This window comes from Numida meleagris, chromosome 1 (genome assembly GCF_002078875.1).
Source record: "Numida meleagris isolate 19003 breed g44 Domestic line chromosome 1, NumMel1.0, whole genome shotgun sequence".
Taxonomy (NCBI): Eukaryota; Metazoa; Chordata; class Aves; order Galliformes; family Numididae; genus Numida; species Numida meleagris.
The window spans coordinates 19,984,395-20,012,316 of record NC_034409.1 but is presented as its reverse complement, the minus strand read 5'-3'; the positions used below and the strand labels follow the sequence as shown (position 1 = coordinate 20,012,316).

General features: G+C 38.2%; 1 long non-coding RNA gene across 2 annotated transcripts; it reads left to right on the top strand.

Moving 5' to 3' along the window:
- Positions 41 to 26,670, top strand: LOC110392533. Of its 2 annotated transcripts, XR_002434456.1 has the most exons (4): positions 41 to 180; positions 14,208 to 14,258; positions 26,120 to 26,196; positions 26,581 to 26,670. It is a non-coding gene; the product is annotated as an uncharacterized LOC110392533 (long non-coding RNA). The 2 variants fall into 2 exon arrangements; XR_002434457.1 differs by lacking the exons at positions 26,120 to 26,196; positions 26,581 to 26,670 and adding an exon at positions 17,920 to 18,130.

Below are 27,922 nucleotides of genomic sequence, written 5' to 3'. Positions count from 1 at the left end.
TGACCAGCTAGGCACAGAGTCCCACGCCCGCATGCGGCACTTGCATGCCACCTGGCGGCGACGGTGGGTACAGAGGAGGCATCCAGGGCCTGCCCCTCCTCCCGTGTGCCCGTCCCGTCCCCAGGCATTGGGCAGCTCCCTGGGGATGGGCTGAAGCTGGGCTGGGAAGTGGGCCTGCAGGTGGGTCCAGCTTGGCGAGGCCGATGGCCTGGCAAGATAGTGCTGTGGGGAGCAAGAGACCAGCACTGGGACAGGGACCGACGGCCCTGGAGGCTGAAATGAGGTCCTGGGCCATTGGCAAGGAGGGGAAGGCTGCAGGGGGCTGGGCAGGGATGGTGAGGTTTTTTAATACCTTTGAGGCTCTGACAATATGATTTCCTTGGGAATGTTGCCTTTTTTAGTATTTTGGAGTCTACATGCTCTTGATCTCCCTGTATCCCAGAGACGTGCTGTTATTCTGCTTTATGGATGGAGAAATAAGAGACGGAGAAGTTAAAGATCAGATCTGTAAAAGGACTTAAGTGCCCTCTTCACACTGCAGCCCAAGTTCTACATATCTGTGGCTGTGCCCGAGGGCCTGAAATGAGATTTCCTGAAGTGAGATTTCATATTTCTATTAGGTCTACATGCCAAGGTTTTGATAGTGGGGGCACTGCGTGTGTGGATTCTGTGAGAACAGTCCATCCAGAAGCTGTCCCACGTTCAGTAAGAGCCAGCTCCAGTCATCTCCTCAAGGAATACAACACTAGCCAAAGCTGAGACAATGAGCACCATTGCTTGCACCATTGTGAGAGTGTACTAAAGAAAGGGTAATAAAATGCTGCACAACAGCAACTGGGAGAGAGAGGATTGAGAAAATATGAGAGAATCAACTCCTCAGACACCAAGGTCTATGGAGAGGGAGGAGGGAGGAGAAAGTGCTCCAGACGCTGGAGCAAAAGTTCTCCTTTAGCCCATGAAGAGGGCCATAGTGGTTGATTTCCCTGTTCTTATTTGAACCCATGAATTTCTTTTTCATCTTGTTTTCTTCTCCAGCCCTTCTGAGGAAGGGGAATGAGAGGGCAGCATGGTAATGTTTAGCTACCTAAACAAAGCTTTAGCTTCTAGCAGTAAGTTGGCCTAATGTCATATGCACCCCAAAGTATCTTGAAGGTGGAATTCACAAAGGGTGTGATTTTCTGATTCCACCTCATTTCCTTCATGTGACCATGAAGAGAGAGTAAGAATGGGAAGGGCTGGTAGATATAGTACTTCTCCTGTTATTCAGTCAAAAGAAGTGCAAATCTAAGATGGGGACTTTTTTTTCTGTTGGCCTGTAAATCTGCTGGGAAAAACTTTGTGTTTTGGCTGGCTGCCCTTTTCAGGAAGGTTAGCAGTAGGTTTATTTGTCTTCTTCAGACTAGTCTAAGCTACTTTCAGCATTTTAATAGTTTGTGTGGGCTTGTTCCCTGCAACTTTTATAAATTCATTTTAACTACGTATTTTGAATGCCACAGAAATGAAAATTAACATAGCAATCATCCTCTCTCTGTTAAACTGCACACTGCAAGATTCTTATCCAAGGAAAACCTCAGCTTCAGTTTTTGGGTTGCTGGTAATCCTCTTAATAACTTTTCCAAAAATACTACATAGCTAGTAAATGCATGAAATTGCCTTTTGATCTAGCTTTCAGGAGGAGTCTTTTATATGGTGTAACTAGAAAATCCATTTCCCAAATGCTGGTGCTTTCCTCCATTCCTAAGTCCATGAACAAAAACACCTTGAGATGGGGAAAAATCTAACAGTAGCACAGTGGAAAAAAAGATTATCAGACATTTTGTCTGTAACAGACATTATGAGTCTCTTCAGGAGAGAATGTGAAAAGGTATTCTAAGAAATCCAGCTATGGAAATCCAACTAATTTACTCTTAAAAAAATAATTAATTATGAGACTGTTTTCTATTTTATGTGCATATTTCAAAAACTTTGCTTTTATGTTTGGACTCGAGGAAGTCCAAGAACCTAAAAGTGAATGAAAATGTTGATAAAAACAAATGTCTCACTCAATAATCTATATGTGCATGTTGGAGCTTGCTGTGAAGGAATGCTGTCTGCAACATTGTTGTACCAGATATCCATTCTGTCTGAAGCAACCAACAATGTAGTAATATTTCCAAGTGTGATTTTCCCTCTTGCATGTCTAAGTTCTGCCACATAGATTCTGTTCACTTAGCATTTTGTAGCCAAAATTCATAATTCTGGAACAGAAGAAAACTTCCCTTGCAGGATCAGAAACGTATGGGAGAGTAATTGGCACCAAGAACTCTGGGCCACGACTTGGTGTGAGGAGTGCAGATGTTTGGAAAAGGAATTGTTTTCCAAAAATTACATTTTCCTTTTTATTTTCACTAATTTGATGAAAAATTGCTGTTCTTCAGATAAACAACTTCTGAACATTCTTGTAGCATGTGACTCTATGACAGGGACAGACTGTCTCTTCTCAGACTGATGAGAGTTCAGCCATTCTCAGTTCCAGGTTCTGTCCCTTCAGACATATCATGTTGGGTCTCCTAGCCTCTTGTAGAGCTTCTTATTTTTCAGTGGAGAGCTGCTAGGTTTCTATCTCCTCTTCCGAACTGAAAAACAGGTGTATACAGTGAGTAAGCCACTCACAATAGATTTGAAACGTGCAGGCTACCACAAAATGCCTACACAAAATAGGATCTACTAAATCCCATCTGTGTCAGGGTGACTGTATTTCAGCATCGTTGATATCTGACTGTATTTCATCAGGTGAGTTGTATCTGAATGATTACCTGCTTGACTCTCCTTCCTGAGGTCCTCACAGTCTGCCTGGACAGAGACGTATATGAAAAATCTAGTGGATGGGTTACTTGGTTTCCATCCAGCTCCAGCTCATTTTTTGTGGGCCCTTCACTGTCAGGGGCTGAAGATCCACCTGCTAAATTACATAAAAATAATTTAAGAGACACCTGAGGGCATTTTTTTTTTTTTTGGAAAAAAATAAGAATGATTTCAATCCCTTTCCTGCATTTGATTTCTAGCCTTGTTTCCATTGCCTTGAGACTTTTGTGTTTTTCAAAAGCTGTGAAGCACATTGCCAATCTTGGCTGGAGTGTCCTGCCACACTCATGTATAGTCCAGTTTTGGCACCTTCTGACTTCCATCTGTTTGGGCCAATGAAAGATGGACTGTGTGGGCAATGTTTTACTAGCAATGATTCCATCATAGCAGTTGTGAAACAGTGGGTACCTCCTCTGGGACAGATTTTTAAGAGCACAGCATGCAGGCTTTTGTTCACTGATGCTGAAAATGCACAGCTAATTGTGGTGACTATATTGAAAAATAGTGTTTTGTAGCTGAGATTTTGTTCTATCAAGTAGTGTTATTGTGCTCCTTGTAGCTGTTGAAGTTTCCATGGAAATAGGAAATTACTCCAGAGCAACCCACATAGAGTACTTGAAAAGTTCAGTTAAACATAAAATAGGTTTCCGGAACAAAGTTGAATGCATTTGCAGGTAAAAAGCCTCAAAATAAAATTTGCAGGAATTAGCAGATTACCGAAACATATAGTTAAATGTACAGATGTTTAGCTGATGAACTATTTTGGAATACATCTATTGGACTCATACACCAAAAACCTTTGGACTCTGTAACAGTTTAGACTCTCAAATATAAGGCCTCTTGGATTCTCAGATACTTGAAATTACCTGAAGGGAGGTTGTGGTGAGGTGGGGGTTGGCCTCTTCTCCCATGTAACTAGTGATAGAATGAGAGGGAATGGCCTCAAGTTGTGCCAGGGGAGATTCAGGTTGGATGTTAGGAAAAATTTCTTTTGCAAGAGAGTGGTCAGGAACTGGAACGGGCTGCCCAGGGAGGTGGTTGAGTCACTGACCCTGGAGGTGTTCAGGAAACATGTAGATGTTGTACTGAGGGACATGGTTTAGTGGGAAATATTGGTGATATGTAGATGGTTGGACTGGATGATCTTGGAAGTCTTTTCCAACCTTGGTGATTCTATGATTCTATGATTCTACTTCCCAGAATTAGGATTTTCCCCAACTCTGTGCTGTTCACTTCCCTAAACGTGTAAATACGCTTGTAACTCAATTCCTACAAAGTTTGAAAATGTTCAGGCATATTACTGGGCAAAGCCCAGTAAATAAATATTCATAGCTTGGACTAGAATAAATTTCCTATAAAATGAATCGTGCTGAATGTCTCATTCTGCTTTTAGAAATGCATTACTCCACTTGAAGCCAGTAGAATTAGGATGAAGTTGGAAGATAGTTCTCTCTTACTTTTAAAGAAACTACTTAAACTAGGATAATCTCTTGCCTGCAGCCCATAAAGGAAATTTCCTAGGTGTTAAAGCATAAACACCTTTAGGAAGATTGGCACAATGTGCGCTATACATATTTATAGTTAAAAAGCCTAAGGTCTGTATTTTAAACATGTAGTTCTGATCGAATAGTGTCAGTAAGCTGTAGACTGACTTTAAAATATAGCTTGATCAGGCTACAGATCTAGAGTTGGTGGCAGTATGTTTTATAGCTGGCTGCCTGTTCTGCATGACATGGATTTTAGTACTGTTCCAGCATTTCATATGCTCATTTAATAGGAAGACCAACATTAAAAACAATCTCTGATGTATAGCAGTGCAGTGAAATGATAGTATAAGGCTCTATTACTGGTAAGCGAGTCCACTAGATGTCCTTCCAGCCCTTTGTGATGAAAACACATGGCTGATTTACTCAGACCAAATGGTTATAAGATTAAGAGCGCTGCATTTCACATTCCATATCTTGCATATGTACAATTTCCCAGTTTCCTACAGAAGTTATGAGTCCAACATAAAATCAATTTCAGCAGGTGAAGGTCGGTGTCTTCCTTCTGTCTATGTATGCATTTAGTTTTAATCTTTCAAATTCTTTTAGGCCTAATTTTCTTTGTAACATAATTTTTGTAGTAATTCAAATGGAAAGAAAATGCACTCTCTCTCAGTGTATGAGTAGTGAGACAGTGGGCAGATGTAACAGTAGGGTGAAAAAGTGAATGCATTTGTAGGTTTTGGCTGGCTTTTTACAGGAAAAAGACAACTTGGTTTCGACAAGTTTGTACCCTGCAGGTAAAGACTAGCCCAGGAGTTAATCTAACATAGCAATCTAGTCAGGTGGCCTGATCCACCATTCTGTCTTACTATGAGAGTGGCTAACTCAGACACCTCAGAAAAGTTAAGGCACTTTTTCACTACGCCCTAAATCATGGAGATTAATTTCCTCTGCAATGCTGTTAGCCCTATCCTATGCTTTCTTATGCTGTCTCTGAACATGTAATCTCCTTTTCCTTCTTGCTATGCTCCTAATGTTTTTAACATCTGGAAATGAAGTTCCAGAATTTGAGTAAATGTAATGAGACTGTATGTAATGTATTCTGTTTTGATTGAATAAATCCTTACTTTTGTGCTTTGACATGGAGAATATGAATCTTCTATTCTTCTGGTTTTTTTAAATATTTGAATCACAGTCTTTTATTCACCTATTTTCTAAGGAAATAATCATTATATTTTTTATGATTTCTACCCGTATTCCTACTCTTTCTTATCATATTTTCCTTGACTTTTCTCCTTCAATTTCTCAGTGTTATGTTTTTCTTCATGAGGTGACTAGTGTGGCATGAATTTCTTTATATGAAAATAACAGAGGAGGTGAAGGTAATCTATTGCTGACTTCTCAACAGAGTCTCCAGTTCACACACGGATTCCCTCATCAACAAGATGTAAATGGAACAGTGCATCCATATTTCTGTTGGCATGATCATATGCAAGGAATATTGGATGTAGGCAAAATAAATTAACTAAGAAGCAGAAAAATAGTCCTTTGGGTAGCTTCATCTGCAGCTCTACTCATCTAATGATTACAGAGACTGATAGTTATTTTTAATAGAGATAAATTGTGTTGAAAATGAGGGATATTGCTTTATAATTAGGAGGTGCTTCTGTTGTTAAATTTAATGCGACCACTCCATTATCCTGTTTGTTGTTCGTCCCCAGTCTCCCAAAACACGTATCCCATACAGTGATGTAGCAGATGTATCTAGACATAGAGCTAATAGGGAGTTAATAAGTGTTCTGTAGAAACTTTTGCTGGATGTCTAGAAAGTAAATAATGTAGGGCAGGCTCTTGCATGATAATCTCCTGCTATAGGTTTATACTATAATCTCAGAGAGAAGAGATGCTTTATTATGTGATGTAGTAACTAAGAAAAATAGATCCCTGTCAGTAAAAACTGGTGATTCAAATGGAAGCGAAAAGTGCTATTTAGAACCAGAGCAATAGTTCCCCAGATTGGTTGCTTCTGCTCCAGCGGTGACTGGCATAATCTGGTTATGAAATCTAGTATTACTGAGTTGAAGATGTGGCTGAAACATGAGAGAGAGAATAATTTTCTCTGTGTAGAGGTGCCAAACGCCTCAAAAATTTTTGGCAATGACAGTAGTTTGGAGTGAGGATGGGGTAAAGAGACAATACAAAGGAGCAGCAATACTGCTGTGCTGATTTACATCAGAAAATCAGATCACTGCATTGTGAGTCAGCTCTGACACACAACTGCACTACTTTAAGCTTAAGAAAGGCTAGCCCATATCCAGAACAGAAGGTGGTAAAATGATCTCTCTATTAAAAGCAAAGATAAAATTCTGCTTTTCTCTGTCTAGAATTAGGCACAAATCACACAAGACCTTTTTCTCTGACTACTAAAACACAGGAAGTTTAGAAAAATGCAAGCTAATTCACTGTGGAAAAAATATCCTGTTATGTGTATTTAAAATAATAACAACAACAGAGAGAGAAAAAATTAGAATGACCAGAATAGGTAAGTGATTTATGTGCATGTAGGACTTCCTAAGCAAAAGTAGGGCTTATTAAGTAGAATCATTATTTGTTGGTTAGTTAGTCATATTTATTATGTAAATCTTCAGGAGGGCAATACTCAAATTCTTTGCTGCTGAAGGTATTAATTCATAATTTTATGAGTATGTCATTGTCAATTCGAAGAGTCTCTATGAAGATAGATTTCAGGATCAAAGTTTTATTGGAATTGGCTCATGTTATTCAGGTATGAAATAGCATTGTCTGCACCAAAATTTTCACTTTGCCTCAGAGATGGAAGCTGATGCACTTGTAATGCATTGAGGGTGCAATTTGCCATCTTAGACACATAAAGATGGATGCATAAACTTCTGACCTTGTTTTACTTTGTAAAAGAAGCCGTAATGCTGATCCTTGCCTGGACAGATGGTCATCATTTATCAAGTGGAAAGAAACATCAAACTATGTAGGATTCTTTGTATAATATTCTTCACTGTGGTTGCCACAAGGAAATAATTCACTTTTATTTATTTACAAAATAGCTTTTACTGGGTCCCTGCTTGTTACACCTCATCTTCCTTGCAGAACTAAGACAGAGAACAAATCAGTGAAGTTAATAATATATATAGAATATTTTTTCCTATTGGACTGAAAAGTCCTATTTTAGACTGGCTGTCAGGAGTAATATAATATTTTCCTCATTTATTAGTATTTTAAAAATCAGGTGAATGTAATGTGATAATGGTAAATCAAGAGATAAACAGTCATTAAATGCTCCAAAATCTCTTTCATAGTTCAGACTAACATAACAGATTAGTCATGGCAACAAGATCAAGTAAGAACAATATTACTTAACTTTCATGGGAATATTTCCATGATCAAAATTGCAGTAAGGATTTTCAACACATGACTCTTTGTTTTCTTTACCTTTTCAAAATCTATTATTTGAGAAGTAACTCAAATTCACAGCAAGTTAAATTTTAGTACTTTGAAAGATGTAGTATCATAACTGCCTAAGTCCTCTTGAAATATGTCAATTTGTTATTATTATTATTTTTATTGTACAGCTTTTTATGGGCCAAGCGATAGTCATGTTCTATTTTTTTAACAGGGGTAAATTCTTAACCCATAACTCAACTGCCTTGTCATCGATATGAGAGAGGCCATTTGGAGATGTGGATTTATTTTTCTTCCTCACTCTCTCAACCCTTTCTGTTGTTAATTTTTAGGAGAAGAAATGAATGACTGGAAGTGAGCTTACCCCTCTCCTTACTGCTATCAGAGAAATTGTCACTGAATTTTTAATGATACTATTTCTTGTCTTTAATAAGCTGTCAGGAGAAGCATCTACAGTATGACTTGTCACAGCTTGCATGGAATGTAAGGGTTTATACTGTAGCTGGTGACAGCATTAATAAGTGATTTAGGAACGGTCCTAATAAGACACTCCATTCTTTTAAAAATAAACTGCAATTTTCACCACTGTTCTCTGGTCTGAATTATCTTCTCTTCACTGTAGAATCTGTGGATAAATGCTACAGGCAGTCCTGGGCCACCAATAGACTGTCTTGACTTTATCTAACTCTGCACTGAAACAGGATGTGAGTATCTTCCGTCTTCCCTCCTCCACAGGAGTAAATGCAGGTAGGTAGGTAGGGAAGGAGGAAGGATGTTGTGGTATTCTTCCATTTCTCCCACAGGGCAAAAGATTGGGACAGCAAGGTTAATGATGATTGTGAAACTTTCCTATAATTTTTAGAAGAAATAGGTGGCAGTAAGATGAGCTTATTTGTAAAAGACGTATTGACCTTTGCTCTTCTGTACCCTGCTCTACCACCTATATTTTTGAAAAGTCATGCCTGTGAGGAGAAGTCCTCAGTGACTGGAAGAGGGGAAACATAATTCCCATTTTCAGGAAAGGGAAAAAGGAAGAACTGGGGAACTACAGGCCAGTGAGCCTCCTCTCTGTTCCTGGAAATATCATGAAGCAGATCCTCCTGGAAGAGATGTTATGCACATGTGAAATGAGGAGCTGATCCAAGACAGTTAGCATGGCTTCACCAAGGGCAGATTGTGCCTGATCAATCTGGTCGCCTTCTGTGATTGAGTGGTGGCATCAGTAGACAAAGGAAACGCAACCGATGTCGTCTAGCTGGATTCGTGTAAGGGCTTTGAAATGGTCCCACATCACATCCTTATCTTTAAACTGGAGATAATTGTATTTGAAGGGTGGACTATTTGGTGGATAAAGAATTGGTTGGATAGTCACACCCAGAGGGCTGTGGTCAATGGGTCTATGTCCAGGTGGAAACCAGTCAGCAGTGGTATCCCCCAGGGGTCCATCTTGGGACGGGTATTCTTCAACATCTTTATCAATGACATAGACAGTGGGATCAAGTGTAGCCTCAAAAAATTTGCTGATGACAAGCTGGGTGGTGGAGTTGATACAATGGAAGGAAGGGATGCCATCCAGAGCGACCTAGACAGGCTTGAAAATTGGACCCTTGTGAACCTTATGAGGTTCAACAAGTCCACGTCCAAGGCCCCCACTGCAGCCTTCCTATACTTGAGGGGATCTTATAAGCAGAAGAAAGACCAACATAATCTGATAGTGACAGGAGAAGGGGTAATGGTTTTAAACTAAAAGAGGTGAGATTTAGGTTAGATGTTAAGGGGAAATTCTTTACTCAGAGGGTAGTGAGGTACTGGCATAGGCTTTCCAGAGAAGCTGTGGATGCCTCATCCCTGGAGACGCTCAAGGCCAGGCTGGATGGGGCCCTGGGCAGCCTGATGTGGTGGGTGGCAGCTCTGCTCGTGGCAGGGGGTTGGAACTAAATTATATTTAAAGTCCCTTCTAATTTAAGCCATTTTATGATTCTATGATTCTATGATTTTAAACTAGCATGAGTTTAAGTGGAAAGTGTAGGTCAGATTCTAAGATTAACTGGCACTTGTGCTTCTTGTGATGAAAATGACAGTACCAGTTATGTAGGAACACATCACCTTTACCCTAATTTCAACAGACCCAAAGTTATCTCTTCACAATTTTATGCATGAGCATGGTGTTAGCAAATGCATTATTAATTTGGTTATTAATGGAAATAACGGATGTTTATTGAAAGATGTAGCTCATTAAACAGTGTCTGAGCTGACTTTCTCAGAAGTCAAAGATTTGTCTTCTGTGATGAAAGTCATGGAAAACACTTTTCCATTTTAGTCATCCTATTTATTTTGTGCTGCTTCTTGGATCTGTCATCATGCTGTTGTTCTTGCCCCATGTTTTCATATTTTTCTTTCTGTACATTAGGTTATTTTGATCCAGGCTTTTATTTTCTTTCAGTTGGGTAATTAAGAGAGCTGGCTTAACTTCTTTTTGTTGTCAAAGTTGAATTTGCCTCATTTCTATTATGCCTTTCAATTCATACGTCAGCAGAGATCTCTAGTTACAACAGCTTCAAATTTCCTGGAAGTTCTGCGTCACAGGGCCAGAATTATGCCTGGTGTATTTTCCATTGACACTGAAATTACATCAAGAATGAATCATTCACTGGTGTTTATGTTCATCTGGTCTTATTTTTTTCCTCGGACATTCATGGTTTATATTAATATTGCAATCCTGGTAGTCATTTAATTACATTAAATCAAATTATGTTGTTTTGGGGACTTTTCAAAGACAAGAACACTGAAATAAAATTACAGAGGTCACAAATCTAGGTTAAACCTGTTTCTTTCTCATAATGTATCTAGTACTCATGTTAAGTACTTAACCTTTTGGCAGTCTATTTTTCAGTGTTCTAAACAAAAGAAATATAAGATGGAAAAAAGATTTTAGAGATATATTTGCATTTGGGAGTACAAAAGCTGCAGACACCTCTGACACCTATACAGATCCAAAAGATGGTGAGCAGTCAACTAACTTTAAGGTGATGCATATTTAAAAATGCGTAGAACAATGCTTCTGAGGGCTGATATGGGTGCCTAATATGGAGTTAAATGATGGAACTTTTCTTTATGCTTGCTAATAATCCTAGAAAACTACACATACAAAAAAAAATTACCAAAGCTGCAAAATATTTAAATATAATGGCTTCCTTCTCAGCAGTGTAGTTGTGAACAGCTAGGACAGACAAGTGTAAGAAAAATGATATTTTTTATTCTTAGTTCAATGCCTGTCTTCACTGGCCCTAAGTAGCTGATAAATAAATTACCTAAATCCCTGTATCTCTTGGCAGTAGTACATTCAGTGAGGCTGTGGGGATGGTCCCTGCACTGCTGACATTGCAGGAGCAGCTGTATGAGGTCAGAAGGGCTTCTGAAGCTGTGTTTTTGTTTATCCTCTGTCTTGAGATGCAGCAGTAACTAGCAGCTCTGATGTACTGCTTGCCAGCTGGCCAATATTTCAACACATGGAGATGGAATGGGTCCTGGCTGTGAGGTCCTGGCCTGCCTGCCACTTCCAAGGAGGACAAAGGGATGCTGGAAAGTAATCTAGGTTTTATCTGGATCATCAATGGGAGTTGAACTCTATGATCCTCGTGGGTATCTTCCAACTTGGGATATCCTATGATGAGAAACTCTTGTTCCCCACAGCACTAATATTGAATTTTAACTTTCCATGAGGAGCCTTCTCTTTAGCGCCTCGCAGGGAGCACTCTGCAAAGGGAAAAACAAGTTGTGCTAATTGAATTAATGAAATCTTCACACATTAACAAAACGTATCCTGGAATTCTTCTTTCCTACATCTGCTCTTCAGATATACATATTGTACAGCAACCACTTGTTACTTACAAAGTGTGATTAGATTGGGGTAATAAATGGGGCAAGCTCTAATTACAGAAGGTGAAATTATGGGGTCTCTCGAGCCCGCTTGCTGCAGTTTAAACTAATTCTGAAGCTGTTTCTGCTTTAGCCTGTAACAGAACTATGATCCGGGATGAAGGAACTTCTGCATCTTTAACAATTAAGTGCTGTGATGGGCTAGAAAGTTTCTCTATTAGCTTTGGCTTTGAAGTAAAACAGATTGGGGCCAGGATAAATGTACATGTGGGTACTGGAGTGTGTCACTAGGTAGGTCTTCCCTGCAAAGATTGCTGATGAAATGGGTCACAAATTGAGGTAGACAAAGGAAGAAGATTCTTGGTCCTTGATGAAAGGAGAGCTGGTGAGGGAGTCAAGGTGAGAGTCATTTCTAGTGCATATGGTCAAGTGCCCTTGGATTCATACATATTTTTGCAAAACTTGGCATAACTAATCTTTGCATGCTTTCTTTTTTAAACAGTAAATGAAATCAGGAATAATACTTTGGGGTTTCATATCATTTGTTAGTTTTGGTATTGTAAAAGCTATCAGCAAATTTAATCCCAGATTCACTTTGTCCAAAGGAAAAATGGCAAGCTTTGCATCTGCATCTTTGCAAATTTATGATAAAAGCATGAAGAACAGACAGGAAAAAGACTTATTTCTTGCTCTTTCCTTCCCGGTCATCTCAGATTGGAATGCATGTTGAACATGTATGAAACCCAGATTCAATTCCCTTGAAGCTCAATGAGATGTGATTTCGTATGTCTCAACATTTTACTAACTACTGTTGAATGTGTTAGTCCAGTGTGAATTTATCTCACATACTATGTTAATTAAGTTCAGGATTGCACAGAATACTAAACCTTTTGGAGAAGAAGGGATAAGAACTTAGTTGTCTTACCTATTTTTTCTCTTTTTACCTTGGTGGGTATTTATTTCATGTAGTGTGGTCCTACTCTAACAGAAGAGATTGAGAGTAATACTTGGGACTCCCTTGGAGTGGTTCAAATGCTCTTTGGGATATGGGGGATGAATTTATCTGCTCCTAGGAAGTGCAGGGGTCCTGTATCCTCCAAATAATCATAACTCCAAGTATCCCATATCTTTCAAATACTCCCACTCTGCTCTTACTGCGATAGGGGGAGAAAGGGCTCATTATTTATTTTCTCAAACTTACTTTCTCTTGTATTACAAGTACAAAAGCCCAGATGCTTTGATTGATGTTTCTTTCTGGGATGTTCATCTGCGAAAGGATGAGAGTGAAAGATATAAGATCACATTGTGAAAGATATAAGACTTTACTTATGAAAGCCTTTAGGGAACAGATACAAGTGCCCATCACAACCTTCTGGCAGCAACCAAACAGGAGTGAACAAGCTGTTTTAAAATACTTCTGCTCAGCCTTAGCAGGTCCTGCAGGCATATCAGTAGTACCTCCACATCAGAGACTGATGAGAGATAGAGCCAAATTGGCAGGAATACTTACTGTTTTGAACAATAAATAGTTATAGTGGGGAAATGTAAAAGAAAGCAGAAGTAATGTGCAAAACTACAAAGGCTAATGTGGACATTTGCACATGAATGTGACTTGAAGTTCTTTATTTCTCAGTATGTGATCTTGAGCAAATTCATACCAAGTACCGGCTTTGTTCACTGCTATTATAGCTAAAAACCCCCTTAAAGAAAGATGCATTTACTTTTATAACCTTATCATCTTATCAACTTCGTGTGAAATAGAAGCTGGCTTTCTGATGTAACCTTGTGTCTCAACGTGCTCTACAAAGTAGGAGCTTTGTAGACACCGATTGTGTGTTGACATATAAGCAAATGGAACGGACAGGTGTGTTTGACAATAACTTTTACACAGTGTTTTGTTTGAAAGCCTGGAAGAGTTGTCCAGCTGTGCTGCATAGTCTTGTTACATTTTTTCATGTCATAAAGTCAGTCTGACAGAACTAGAATGTGATGAAAAGAAACAGCTCTTATACACATTTAAGCTGACCTCTAGCTCATCGGGCTGTTGCTAAACAATGGTAACTTGTGCAGCTGGTTTCTGTGTGGTGATAGGTCTGTCTTTGCGTGGTTCTGACATAAGAATGCCATTTTCAATATGAATTAATGTATAACAAACTGTTCATGTGTCAATTAAAAATTTATATCTTGCCATGTAAGTTCTCCAGTGTTTGAAACAATTATTGACACGATGGCAGTGTCAGAAATATCAGCATTCCTAAATGCTAATATTTCCCCACATCAGCTCATATCAATGTTATTTAATTGTTAAAATATTTAAACCTCAATTTCAGTTCAAAAATGCAGACATCATAAAAGATAAGACTTGTTTTTTTATCAACTGAAAAAGCAGGAGGGGGCTGAAAGTAGAATTTTTTCCTAGATTTAATTTGTAGTGGCTTGCTGATTAAGGCAGTACATTTCGTTTCAGAGTAATATCTTTGTTTTGCTTGCAGGTTTTGGAACAACATGTCCATATTATGAATTCAGTCTGATAAATATTTCTTGTCTCTCTCTTTCAAACAGGAATCCAATGCACAGCATGAACAAATGTGAATCTCATATTTGGAGAAGCATGTAAGCATTTCAAAATTCAGCCCAAATGCCATCAAATATATTTCTCATTGGAAAGAGGGAATATAATTAATCTACAAATGCTTTTCTCTGTGGATGATCATAGTTGCTTCCATTTCTTTCAGGAGTGTATTCTTGGAAATAAGTGGCATTTTAAACTATGGGTAAAACCTAGTGGTCTGTGTTGTACTTTGAGAAGACAGGTTTATTATCAAATTCTAGAGCTCTCAGAGATACCTTTTCATAGGATACTCAGTTAATTTTTTAGTGAACAAGTAATGGACATTCTTCCAAATTTGCACTCCAGTGACAGCACTTTGCTACAGGTGTAGGACTACATGAATTCTGACTTATTTTTTTCTCTCTGAGTGACTATTATACATACATCAGTGTTTCCACAGAAGTTTTGAAACTTGTACTAGAGTTCTTTATTCTCCATAGATTCTCTTTAAGGAACAGCTTTCACTACACCTAGATATCAACAGCCACTGGGTAAAAGAGTGCAACTGTCTCTGGCACTGGCCTTTTTGAGCATCCTAACCCAGACTAACTCCAACAGTGACCTTGAGATTTCAAGTGACCTGGACCCTCCCATCAGAAATGGAATGATAGAGTTTATTGATTTTATCGAACTTTTCATTCACTGAAGAATCTGTGTTATGGGTCTAGGAAACATGGCTAACTCAGAATACCTGCCATCAGCAGTGAGTTAATAGCACCTTATTTTCCATTCATATCACTGCAATTGCTCTTCTGGGTTTAGAGGCATTATCAGGTTGGTTTCTGATGATTTGTGATCAGATTGTGTTCCCACTGATGCTCATAGGTAACTAAACTATTCCTTTTCAAAGAGCATAGCCGATGAAAGATAGTCCCTTATGCTAATACTGCATGTATTTTATTCAGTAATCACTCCAAGCGACAGCAGCAATCCTGGGAAGAAAAAGCAGGTTCTTCTAGAGCAGGTGAACTGGTCTCTAGTGTTAACATTCTCCTCTTCTTTTGGACTCATAAATTAATTATTAATTCAGTTCTTTCCAGTATAGACATCCGGTTGGAGAGTGCTCTTGGCTTCATTGTAACCTCTGGCTTGGTTGTGATAGCACTCTTCAGAGAAAGCAAAGTGAGAAATGCCATGGAAGTATGGTAACAACACAGCTTACTCTAGAACACTTGCCAAACCATTAGCATAAAAGTGGAATTATAAACCACAGGTGGCAGCATGAGCAATCTCACTAGAAACTCTTGGAGATGGGGGACATCAGGTAAGCCTTGTCTGCTTCTACAATGCAGAGGGCTGTGTTTTAACACTAAGGCTGTTGCAGTATCACGGCAAATTTGTGTGGGTAATGAACTTGCTCCTTTCTGTTGGTTTATGGGAATGATGCAGATTCCAGGAAAGCTGTTGGATTGTCCAGGCAGTATTGTTTCACACAGAATACAAGTTGTGCTTCAGGGAGATGTCTCTAATGTTGAGAGAGGTGGGATTTCAGATTCCTATTTTTTAGCATTTTCTGGGTGCCACTTTCTACTCACTAATATAGATATTTTCCTTGTTATTTTTCTCCCTGTCATGGTTTTGTGATTTTCGGTTATTGGTATTCCACATCATAACATCATGTAGTGGATGTACCTAGTTCTCAGAAGAGAAAGACTACTACATTCCCCACGGTACTTTTCTCCTCTGTTACCATTTTCCAGCGGAGGGAAAAGATAAAAACTTGCATATCACGAGACCTCGTCCCTTTTTCTGCCCGTCTCTCGTCTTGGCAGCACCTCGCTCTCCAGCCGTCTTATCGTCGGTAGTAGAGTAAGGCCTACCTTGATTTTGAGATGTTCTCTCTCTCTGTATTGATCAGCTTAAATTGTAATTATATTGTATTATAGTGTGTTGTTTGGCATTCCGATATCTTATTTAGTAAATTAGTTTGTTTCTCCTCAGATTGTTGCTGCTGTTCTTTGCTCTCAGGGCCATCTCCTTACCCTTTTCCCCTTTTCCCGGGTTGTGGATCTGTGGGTCCCCTGTCCCCTTCATCACAGAACCGGGCCGAACGCCCGTAAACCGTTGACACTCCCAAGTATTTATTTAGAGCTGCAAGATGAATACAGTCTGAGATCTACCCTTCCCAGCAGATACCTGGTTCCCTGCCCTGGGAAATGAAGGTGTACCCAGCCGTGTTTAATCAGAGCAAGAGGGTGCTGTACTTATGCCCTAAATATTCTACTTGCAGTAATGTTAAATCGTTTTTCTCCACAGAGACGTATAATCCAAATCACAATCCTGCACAAAGTAAATGTTGCTCTAAGCCTTGTGTCTTAATCTATGCAGACAAACTCTAATTACATGAACACTGCAATAGTGTAATAGTAGTTACTTTACTAGTGTAATAGCAATAGTAATACATAGTAATAGTAATACAAAAAGTAATAGTGTTACATAATAGTATAATAGTAATTGCATTACTACATGTAATAATATATCATAAAGTCAGAGTGAGCATCCTAGATATTCAGTTGTGTTTTAGCTCACAAGTTGTGACTTCTTGCAAAACATGAACTGGGTTCAGGTTCCTTAGAGCTGATGATGATGTGGAACTGGGCTCACTGTGGCCCTGATTCTACAGAAGATACTGGGGACGTATCATACTTCATGTTGTAGTTTCAGAGGAGTTCTTGTTACAGTGATGTCCTTATTCAGAGCACACATCTAATTTCAAGTAGACTCTGCTAGTCGAGTGTCATTAGACATACTGTTTGTACAGCTGGTGGTATTTTGAGGAGTGTTGAAAGTAACAAGTGGATTCACTTATATCTTTAAATTGCCAGTAAAATGTAACCGTGCTATCAATTCTGCCTGCGACTTTGCCATCCTCAGCCAGCTTTGTTGAACAAATGTAGCTTCAACATGTGAAGCACTGATGACTTTTGTTATTCTCTATTGTGTCTGGAGTAAGCCCATTTGTGTTATACAGTAACTGGGAAATTTACTGCACAGTGAATTTAAATCAATGAAGTTAAAGAGAATTTTCTGTTTACCTGAGCACTAATAGCAGTTTCAGCAAGGCAGAAGGATTGACTTTGGGACTTCAGATATTGTATGAGGAAAGGTAGATGAAACATTGAGGTGGTTATGGGGAAAGAGCAACAGCATAACAGCATGCAGTAATCATTTAAAAAGTAGCAGGAGTCTGATTTGTTCATAATCTGGCTAGAAGGACCTGGGCAGGTAGCTCTGTGAAGTGATTTGGGAGTGCTCCATCAAGGCATTCACACTCAGAAAGGAGTTCAAATTCTGAATTGTCAATGAGTGGTTCAGGAAAAGTAGTAAGTCATGTCAGTGGCTGTAGGAGTAAGCTTGATTTCAGTCTTCTTTTAATTATAGCTATTTAAATCTTTCAGCTTTTTTGGTAGCCAAATTCTCTGCAATATACCAAATGCATTATTTTACCATTTATTTAATTTTTTTATTTGATATCTCTCAAGTTTTGAGTAAATGGTTCAAGGACTGACGTCACTGACACTGCCTCAGAAAAATAGTCTGCTTCTGCTGTTACATTTCCTTGTTCTGTTACAGAAGAGACTGGGAACAAATTTTGAATGAACTATGTATTTTATTTGTATTTAGTTTTTGTCTAATTTTATCATTTCTACTCTTTTGTTGTAGAAATTGTGTCAGTCCATCTTTATAACAACTTCCAAGAGCAAGGATCAAAAATCTCCCATCTTCCAAGAGAGCACTGTGGATGGTGGAAGTAGTGAATGTTTGTTCTGCTCAGTTTTATTCCTGCACTTGTGCTGTTATTGCCATCAAGATCTTTAACTGTTTCTCAGTACCTCAGTTGGGAACCTGTTGCTCCTTACATTTAATATAAGAGCAAAACTCATTTTGCAGCATTTGTCAAACTATGAAGGATTAAATGGAGCCCTTAACCATATCTAATGCTATGTGCGTCTCATCTAAATTTTGGAGCTCCTGGAATCCAGGCAACCACATTTTCTTCTGTAACGTGGGGAAACTGAATGCTGTAATGTCTATTTCCCTATTTTTTTTCCTCTCTATTCCCCTTTCCCTTACATAATAATTTGAGTTGACATGGTTTTCCCAATTCTCACTAGGTGACGTTAGTTTCCAGACTTGTGCTCAATGACTACCACCCATACTAGAACAGATAATGCTTGGAAAACGCTTGGAAACCTGAGATGCTGGTTCAGAACAGGGCCCAATCTGGCTTTCAGTCTCAAATTGCAGCTTTCAGAGGCTTTAATTCAACTAGCTGAGTATTTCATTGGCACAGTTACACAAAGGAATTGAGAAATAGTAATCTGCAAAGCAACCTTAATATGTGTATGTTTTTAAGCAAGCTAGCTCATTTCTGTAAATACCAAAAATTAAATGATTTTTGCAGTGCCTTAGGAAGTTCAGCTGCTTTTCCACCTTACTGATAATTCCTTTTGCCACCAACAATCTAAGAAGTCATACTGCCATTTTTAGAAAAAAAAATTTAAGGGATAAAAATGCAAAACAAGCCTGCAGGAGCCCCTTTTTCAACATCCTTTTTGGCTCACTTGTGGTTCGACTTTTTGTTTTTAACTCAATGGGTGACCTACACACAGCCATCCCTCTAAGAGAGCTTATTCTATTTTCTCTGAAACATCTGACCAGCCCAACTCTTGCACAAAGCTTCATACAGAGCAAGAATTTTATTTCCTGAAAACTTTTCATTAGAAGGGAGCCAGAATGAATGTATACATCTTCTGTTCTGAAATTTCAAGGGGATAGGGTAAGAAAATACTATTAAATGCAGTCTTGCTCCAGGTGCTTTGATGTAACTTGTTGCCAATGGACTAACTTCCTATTGTAACTTTCACACTGAAACCCTTAGTCATCTGAACTGCTGTGTACACAAGATATTTATATATATAGAGAGAAAGGTACAGTGGCATAGCAGAGCAGTCTGCTTTGTTGCACAGAGAAATTAGTGTCATGTATAGATGCTTGCAAGGGTAAATTGGATGCAAGTTCAGTGTTGAAAACACAATTCTGAAATGCGTAGGTGCTGCATACAATTCTTTTTAGTGCCACAGACATTCTCTTATTTCTATTCAAAGGGCTCTTTTTCAGTTCTTCTTCACTACCCACCCTTCAACTGTATGCCTTCTCAATTATTAGTGCCATGCCTATTTCAAACTATGGCTTTTTCCTGTATCTCAGTTCTTAGTAAAAGAAAGACTGATTGGTGACAGAGTGGCTACTTCATATCTTAATAATATTTAATAAGTAATCATTAAAATTAAGTGAAATCTTAGATCTCAGTAAAAATTTTCTTTCATGAACTTGGACACATTTTTGTGGACACTTGTATAAATCACCTGTGTAGGTGACTTAAAGGGCCTGCATCAAATTCTGGTCCAGTTGCTGCACATCTTCTGTAGCCAGAGCAAGAGCTGATTTGCGTAAAAAAAAAAAAAAAGAGAGAGAGAAGGTTGAACCTTCCCACCAATATTCCATTACATTTTGTTGCTTTGTGACAATGACTAAGAACCGTAAAATCATAGAATGGTTTGGGTGGGAAGGCATATTTAATGACCACTTAGTCCAGCTCCTTTGCCATAGGAAAGGACACCTTTCACTGGATCACATTTCTTAAAGCCCCATCCAACCTGATCTTGAACACTTTCAGTGACGGGGCATTTACAACTTCTTTGGCAGCTCTTTCCAGCACACCGCCATCCTCACTGTGAAAAATTTGTTTCTAATATCCAACCTAAGTATACCCTCTTTCAGTTTAAAAACATTGCCACTTGCTTCATCACTGCAAGTCCCGCTAAAAAGTCTTTCTCCATCTTTCTTATAAGTTCCTTTTGTATATTGGAAGACAACAGTAAAGTGTCCCTAGGGCTGAATTCTGTGGTGCAAACTGAGCTGTGAATCAGCTGCCACACTCCAAATCACCAAATGCTTTATTATTAGCATGCATTAAAACCGACATCTTGTTCAAGTGGGAAGGGTAACACAAGTTTGAGGCATCCTTGTAAGTCAATGGTATGTGTAGGAAGCACAGAAGCATTGTGTAAAGGGAAGAGCATCCCGCAATCCATCTTGCCAGCCTTTCTGAGGGAAAACTGCCAGAGATTTGAGCTGTTAAGTCAATGTTGCCTTTTAATGAATATCCTGGCACATCTGATGCTAAAAGTCCCCTCAAGGGAAAATATTGTAAAGCTGCCTGGTAGTGCTAGAAACAAGGCTTATAGGCTGGGAAGAAGATTGTTTATTCTAGCACATACTGGGAGCTGAGGAAAGATGCTGCTTTCCATCCCATGGGGCTAGCCCTGGTGAAGTGTGGCCGGGAATGGCCATACACTCACTTGCTGCCAAGGGAGAGTTTGCTGTGACTGGAGGAGGTGGCACTGAGCCTGGATGTGAGCAGGGAGCCAACAGTGCCCAATGGAACCCCCACATGGAAACCCATGCCAATAAATAGCATAACATGTGAAATGAACTATCTATAGGTAAGGAGAATATACACACCAGGATGCCTATGAGTCTTGTGTGTTTTGAAATATGGCAATGCACGATGACCTTCATGATTGCATGCATAAATATGAAAGGAAGCATTTGAAAAAATATTTATAACAAAGAATAAAATTTTACTTCAAAGATTGCTTATAGGCATCAGTCAGTTAGGGAAAATACACTTTTAACTCTTGTTACAAATTTCCAAAACAATTTTTATGTACTTGCACTTGGGAAATGTAGGCAAACACAGTAATGCAATATCTATTTTATATCAATTTAATAATAATGAGGTTATCATTTGAGACTGATGTGTACTGTAACAGTAAGTACATAACATCATTCATGCCTTGGTCTCTGTGTGTGGAAGTTGTTCAACTTGATAGTCTCAGCAGACAAGGCATGACATAGCCTGTTTTGTAGTATCTCCCTGTCTTCATATCTGATATATTTCTGTGAAATTCCTCTGCTCTGAAGAAATAAAATCTTCAGTTAAAATTATATTTCTTTTCAGAGAATCATGTTCTCCTAATTAGGAGTGGGCTTGCTCCATATTTGTACTTATCCCATCATTGCCTACTGCACATCTTGGGCTGAAGCAACAGGATGATGGTTTATCTGACATAGACAAATTAATAAAATATAGAAGCGATCTTCTGATATGAAGCATATTCTATGTTTCTACCTTTCATAATGTATGAATGGTAAGAAATAATTTCTTCTGGCAGCAGAAGGGCAATCTGACAAAATGGCATCTGACGTAGAAGTGGATATGAAGCCAAGGTGTGTCACTGAATTCTTCCATGTGGAAAAAAAATTGTACACATTGACATTCATTGACACTTACTGAATGTTTATGGAGACCACACAGACCAGCTTATCTGCTTGAATCAGCAAATGATGGTGACTATACTGAAAAACATTGTTTGGTAGCTGAGAATTTGCTCTATCAAGTAGTGTTATTGAGCCCTTTGCATCTATTGTAGTTTACGTGGAAATAAATATGTGTCATTAATTTTGGAGCAACCTATACATTTAAGAAATTCAGAAGGTATTTATGAATACATTTGATAGGCCACAGAAGTAGCTTAGACTCTTTTCTACTTGTACAGAGAGGTCATTTCTTTCTAAATGCATAATTAGTTTAGAGGTCTCTTATTTTAAGTAGACACCTAGATTTTGTATATAGACCACACTTCTAAGATTTTTAATTGCTTCTAAAATTTAATGTCTTTCTGGAAGTGATGTGGTTGTTTGCATAAATATATATTTAGTCTTCTCCTTGTAAAATGACTACTTGAGCTCTTGAAAGTCTTTTCTGTGGTGTAGTTTAACTTCACATTACTGGGACGTCCTAGTATGCCCAAGGTGATAATAAGCATTAGTATGCACTAGTATATACTATAACACAACAGTATGTAGTACAGTATATAGTATATAGTAAAACACAACTTTAGAAAAGTTTGGAAGTAAATTTTCTGTTAGACCTGAAGAAATACTACAAAGCACTTCCTCAAATATTTGAATATTTCAGTAATTTCAATTTTATACTCACTATTATCACTTTTTGTAATCATTTTCTGTAAATATTCCCTTTTAATCCTCAAAAAAACCCATGAGAAACATCAGTTTATTCATAGATTAAAATAAGTTGACTGATTTATAAGTACCTAAGTATGAATTAATCATTCTACTCTAATTACCTTCTCTTAAAACTGTGTGCAGTCTGTGATTGAGTCAGTTGTAATCAAGGGGTTCAAAACTTTATTTCTTAAAGTAATTTCTTTCAATTTTTTTTTTAAAGAAAGAAGAAAAAAGAGTGTTGGGATGCTAATAATTTTCAAAACAACCGTCAGTTCTAAGAAACTTCCTTCCTTCGACTGGCTTACCTCACAAGCCAAAAGAGAAATGATTACTTTAGACATTACATAAAACAGATCCCTTGTCTTAGAAATCTTTAGTATCCATAATAATAGGAAAAGCATACCAGTGGGTATTTACACCAGCTTTTTTTTTTTATTATTTTTTAAGGTAGCTGGCTGTTCTCTGCTTTTGCCTTGTACAGTCTGTGCAAAAAGTAATCAAGAAAGCTCCAGGGGCAGTTTAGAGCAGGAATCTTTACTTTGAACTCTAGATTTCCCTGTAGTAAAAGCCCTCTTTTCCTTCCTATTGGCTGCTAGTGAGAACAGCTGGTTAAATTAGGTGCCCAGTGTTGCAGCTCTCCTTGGTTTGTATACACATCCCTGTGTATCACACAGGTTGTAGCCTATGTTATATTACGACTTCTCTGTTTCTGGTTTCTCTCTGCTACTTAACCTTTGTACAGGATTCCACTGCAGCAAAACAAAAGCACTTCTGTCCGGCCCAGACTGGGACCCAGGTACAATCCTGCTTCTGTTAACTCTGTATGGAACTTAGCCAGCTCAGCTACATTACTCTCCTTTCAGAATATGCAACCATACAGTTTAACTGAAAATAGGAGGTTAGTTATCCAGTGGAACAAAAGATTGCTTTAGAGAGGCAAATTTTATAATCTTAAGTGTCCTATGTATAATATTCTCCCTTGATCTTGTACATTATCAAAAGCTAATTTGGATGGGATTCCTCTTCTAAGATAAAGGAAAGGAACAGTTCCAGCCTGCAGTCTTCAGGCAAGCACAAAACTACTTCAGGCTTGGTGTAGGCTTTGTTTTCAAAGGAACAGACCGAGTCTGTTTTTTTTTAGTTTTTGATTATTCTCATTATATAGTTTGCTGTTTTTTTTTTTTTTTGATCATCCACACTCCAAGAAAAGGTTTGATTCTCAAATTACACCTTATTTTCCAGAGTTCTGAAGACAAAACAGAGGGATTTCTTTGCAAAGAACATCTACAGGCATGCTGGCCATCTTCTTGTGTACAAACATGCACCTCTTCAGAGAAGTAGAGAAACTCAAGTGAGAACAAACCATTTAAGTGTGGAAAAGGCTTAGGACATCACAGATGCTCACATCAGTATGGAAGCTTGTCAGGTCTTGAAAATAATTTCAAGCAAAACCCATTTTATGTGGAAGCAGAGTTTACCCTGAGACTGCTCTTATGAATCAAACACTGATAAATGGGGACAATTTGGAAATTCCCTTAGAGAAGTGCATACTGGACAGACCTAAACAACTTGTGCAGACATATGGTTTAAAGTTCCAGCTGCTGCATAGAAGTTTGCAGCCTTTTGAATGCTCCAAACTCTTAATGAACAAGAGAGACAATTGAGACCATGACATCTTAATTGAAAGGTAAAATCACTACATGCTGCAGCAGGAACCAATCAAAACATTGCAATGTAAAACAATGTATAAACCTGGAAGCAAGAAGCAGATTGAACCATGAAGGAGATACAAGGCAAGGCATAAAACAGCTCTTTAGTAGTGCTTTGAATTCAAAATTCTACTACAGTCCTTTCACTAGCTTAAAATTACATTCAGGAAAACTTACCTGTGTTGTCAGCCATTCAAGTAGGTACAAAAAAATCCCGTTTCTAATATCCAAATATGTTCTTGGTTTTGGAATGGTCTTCCTCCTCTTTTTGCGACTTCGTACATAATTTGAACATAGATGTACGTTTTCTAAAATACAGGACGTAGAAAAGTCCTGGAAAGGAAAGTTCTTGAGTTGCATTTTACAGTACTTGGATATTTTGTTGTTAGTGTTCTCAATTTTGACATTGATGTTTGTCTTTATTAATGGATCTCCTGGAATTACTTCTGGTTCCTTCATATTTCAGTTAATAAATTAAGCATCCCTATTCCCTCCATCTATCTGTTACAATATTCTCCATATGTAGTATCCCATAATACTCAATAGAGGTGTAAGAAAGTTTACTGTCTTATAATGTCTGTTATATCTATTCTGTGTTTGGATCAATACTGAGGTTTGCTATGTATGGTTGTGGTCAAATCTATGATAAGTGATCTTTTCATCAGTGCTTATAGACAATTTATCATTAACATGCTGTCGTCTTAGAGGAATTCATATTAAACTGGATTATACTTGCATAAAGAATCCCTGTAGTTTCTTCAGATTCTAACAAAATGCATTTAGGATTCATCTTTCCTCCTTCCTTTCTTCCTTTCTTCCTTTCTTCCTTTCTTCCTTTCTTCCTTTCTTCCTTTCTTCCTTTCTTCCTTTCTTCCTTTCTTCCTTTCTTCCTTTCTTCCTTTCTTCCTTTCTTCCTTTCTTCCTTTCTTCCTTTCTTCCTTTCTTCCTTTCTTCCTTTCTTTTCCTCCCCCCAACAACTTTTTTCCTTTCCCCTCCTTCTCTGTTGATACACTCATTATTTTCTGAATGCATGCCAACACCGTAGCAGATTTTTCAAAGACTCTCATTGTAGCAGACATTTTGAGCTGTGGCTTTGACAGATTGCACATTTTGAAAGTGCGATACTGTAGCAAGCTTTTTAGTAAATTTGGCAGACTACATACTGTCTTGAAATCCACTGATGAAAAGTGAAAAATCTATTAGATGTAGGTTGGCAGGATACATGTGACCTGCTGACAGGCTGTGCACATATTTTATTTGATTCCAGGGGCAAGGAATCCAATTCTCGAGGGTTTATGAGGAATTGCAGTAAATGTCACTTACAGAATGAAAAAAAGACAGTCTTGGAAGAGTAGCATTGTAGGAGATGACTGAAAAAAGAGCTGTAAAAGCCTTTGTCTTACATATAGGGGTTTTACTGAAAATATGATTGCAAAGAATAAATAAGAAGTGTAATGGTAGTAGTTATACTACTAAACAGCTTACTGAATTCTACTCCCTTGTTGTAAAAAAATTTGCAAGTACAGGAAACCCTTTCATTTTCCAGTGCTCAAAATACAGAAATACAGGCTTACAGTTGTGATTTTGACTCTTTGTTCTGAAGCTGTGTCTGGGACACTCAGTAGCCCATAATTTTTTTCCGCAGGAAAGAAGTCAGCTTCCAAAAATAAAGTGGTTTTTAAAACAATTTATTTGCAGACAGAAAAGCTGCTCTGATGAATTTCCCTTGTGGTTTTAAAATCTCTTATTTTGCTTGGTGATTCCTCAAAAAATGTTTCTGTCTTGTATGAGAGAATGTTGAAGCAAATTTTCAGTGAGCTTGTGTAGAAGAAACATCCAAAACAGGAAAAAAAAACCCAAGAGTTCATAACTGGATCAGGAGGCTTGATGGACACACGGGTACTAGTATTGATGCAAAGAGGGGAGGAAACGTGCGTTTACAGCATGTAAAGGCTAGAACTACATTTTTGGTAGCCACTTCACCTTGTAATTTTTTAATTCAGTGAAGTCTGATGTACCTTTCAGAGAAATGAATGGCTTACCCAATTCTCTCCTAGGCTGTGGTTAGACTTAAGCTGCTATTCGAAGTGTCACATGAGAGACTGGAGGCATCCACACTGCAGTTCATTACACTGTAAGTGAATCTTAACAGCTGCTTTTCTACTGCCTTCATAAAATTCCTACATTAAGCAATAATTGTGGAATATTAAAATAGGTCTAACCAAAATAGGTAAATTGGCTATCAGAATTTCCATCTTTTGTGGAAGTATGCTTCATCACATGGTCATGCTCATTTCCTTTCCTGCTACTTGCATATTTTGGAATTTTTCATTGCAAAAAGAATATCTGTGTTCTGATTTTTAGTATTTGATAATTCCCTGAAAAACATATAGCCTTAGCACAGAGCATGTCGTGATGAAGCAAAACACTGCGCATATTACTTGTTGATTAACATTTGCTCAAGCAGGGCAAAGTAGATGTATTTTTCATATCCATTCCTTTCATTATAATTTTTCAGACATTAAACTGAGGAGCAGGAAGATGAAGAATGAACAAGATGAAAGAAAGATTCTTTAACAAGAGAAAGGAATATAAACATTTTTTACAGATCAAAACTACTGAGTGTTAAATCTATAGCTTTGCATTCTGGTATTTGAAACTGATTTCTACTTCTAATATTTACTTTTATGTTTCTCTGTTAAGAAACAGAATGCAGGGATTCTGTTCCATGCTGAATTCTCTAAGTTAAGCTTTGTGTTCTTCTATCTTAGATTTGATTCAGAAGCTTTATACTGTTTTAGGGAGGCCTATTCTGTTTTAGCAAGATCAGTGCTGACACTAGCGACAAACAGTAACATAAAATGACATGGAAGTTACCAGATAGAAATGCCCTAAGGAGTTAAAAGACATTTATAATTTCTGTGAGTGGGGTAAGATGTAAAGGAGAGCTATTACAGACTTATAATTATGCTTACAGGGACATTTCATAGAGTCATTTTGCACAGGTATGCAGTGTCAATTTGTCCCATGAGGTTGTTTTACATGGCAGCTCTAAGTTCAAGAGAACAGTCGCCCAATTTGTAGCATGCTGAACAATTAATTCTCTTGGCCATAAGGAAAGGATATGAGGATGCAGGAAAAAGTAGTTGATACGGAGAAGTGGTCAGGTTGCCCATCTAGTCGTCACTGTCTTGTGAAGTCACCTTGCCTGTGTCCCACATTGCCCCAAACCCACATCAGAAACTGCTTCACCAGCATGGGTTAGGCAGCCTGGTGGTGGTGTCTGAAAACACTGGGGAAGAAAACGAGAAATAGATGACATAAGGATATATGAATATATGGAATGTGGGCAAGAAAATGGATGTTTGGAAATAAAGGTAAGGAGGGAAGTTAAAGACACTGAGATGAAGTGAAAGGGGATGAGTGGATAAGAAGGTATTTTTGTTACAGTTTGCCAAAACTTAACAGTGAAACACAGCAGCCTGAGTTGCAGAGAACTGTGCTGTGGTTACATATTCAGAAAGTTGGGTCTGAAATGGTAAATAGGAATACATAATTAACTATAAAAATTGAGATGATTTTTGTTTGTATGATTTGTGTTATGAAGAAGGTATTTATAAAGAGTTTAGAGTGTATTTTTTGCATTTGCTAGAAACAACATAGAAAAGTACTCTCTGAACTTTCAGTACAGGCCGTAGTGAGGGGCAGCGTTTCAGATAAAATACAACATTTTTTGTTTCACTCCACTAAGTCAGCTCCCAGTTTAAGTATTAGTTCAGGATTAGGTACCACCTATCAATCACAACATCCATGTCTTCGTACTTCCCTTTGTTGTCATCTTCAATCTTGAACTGGCATGT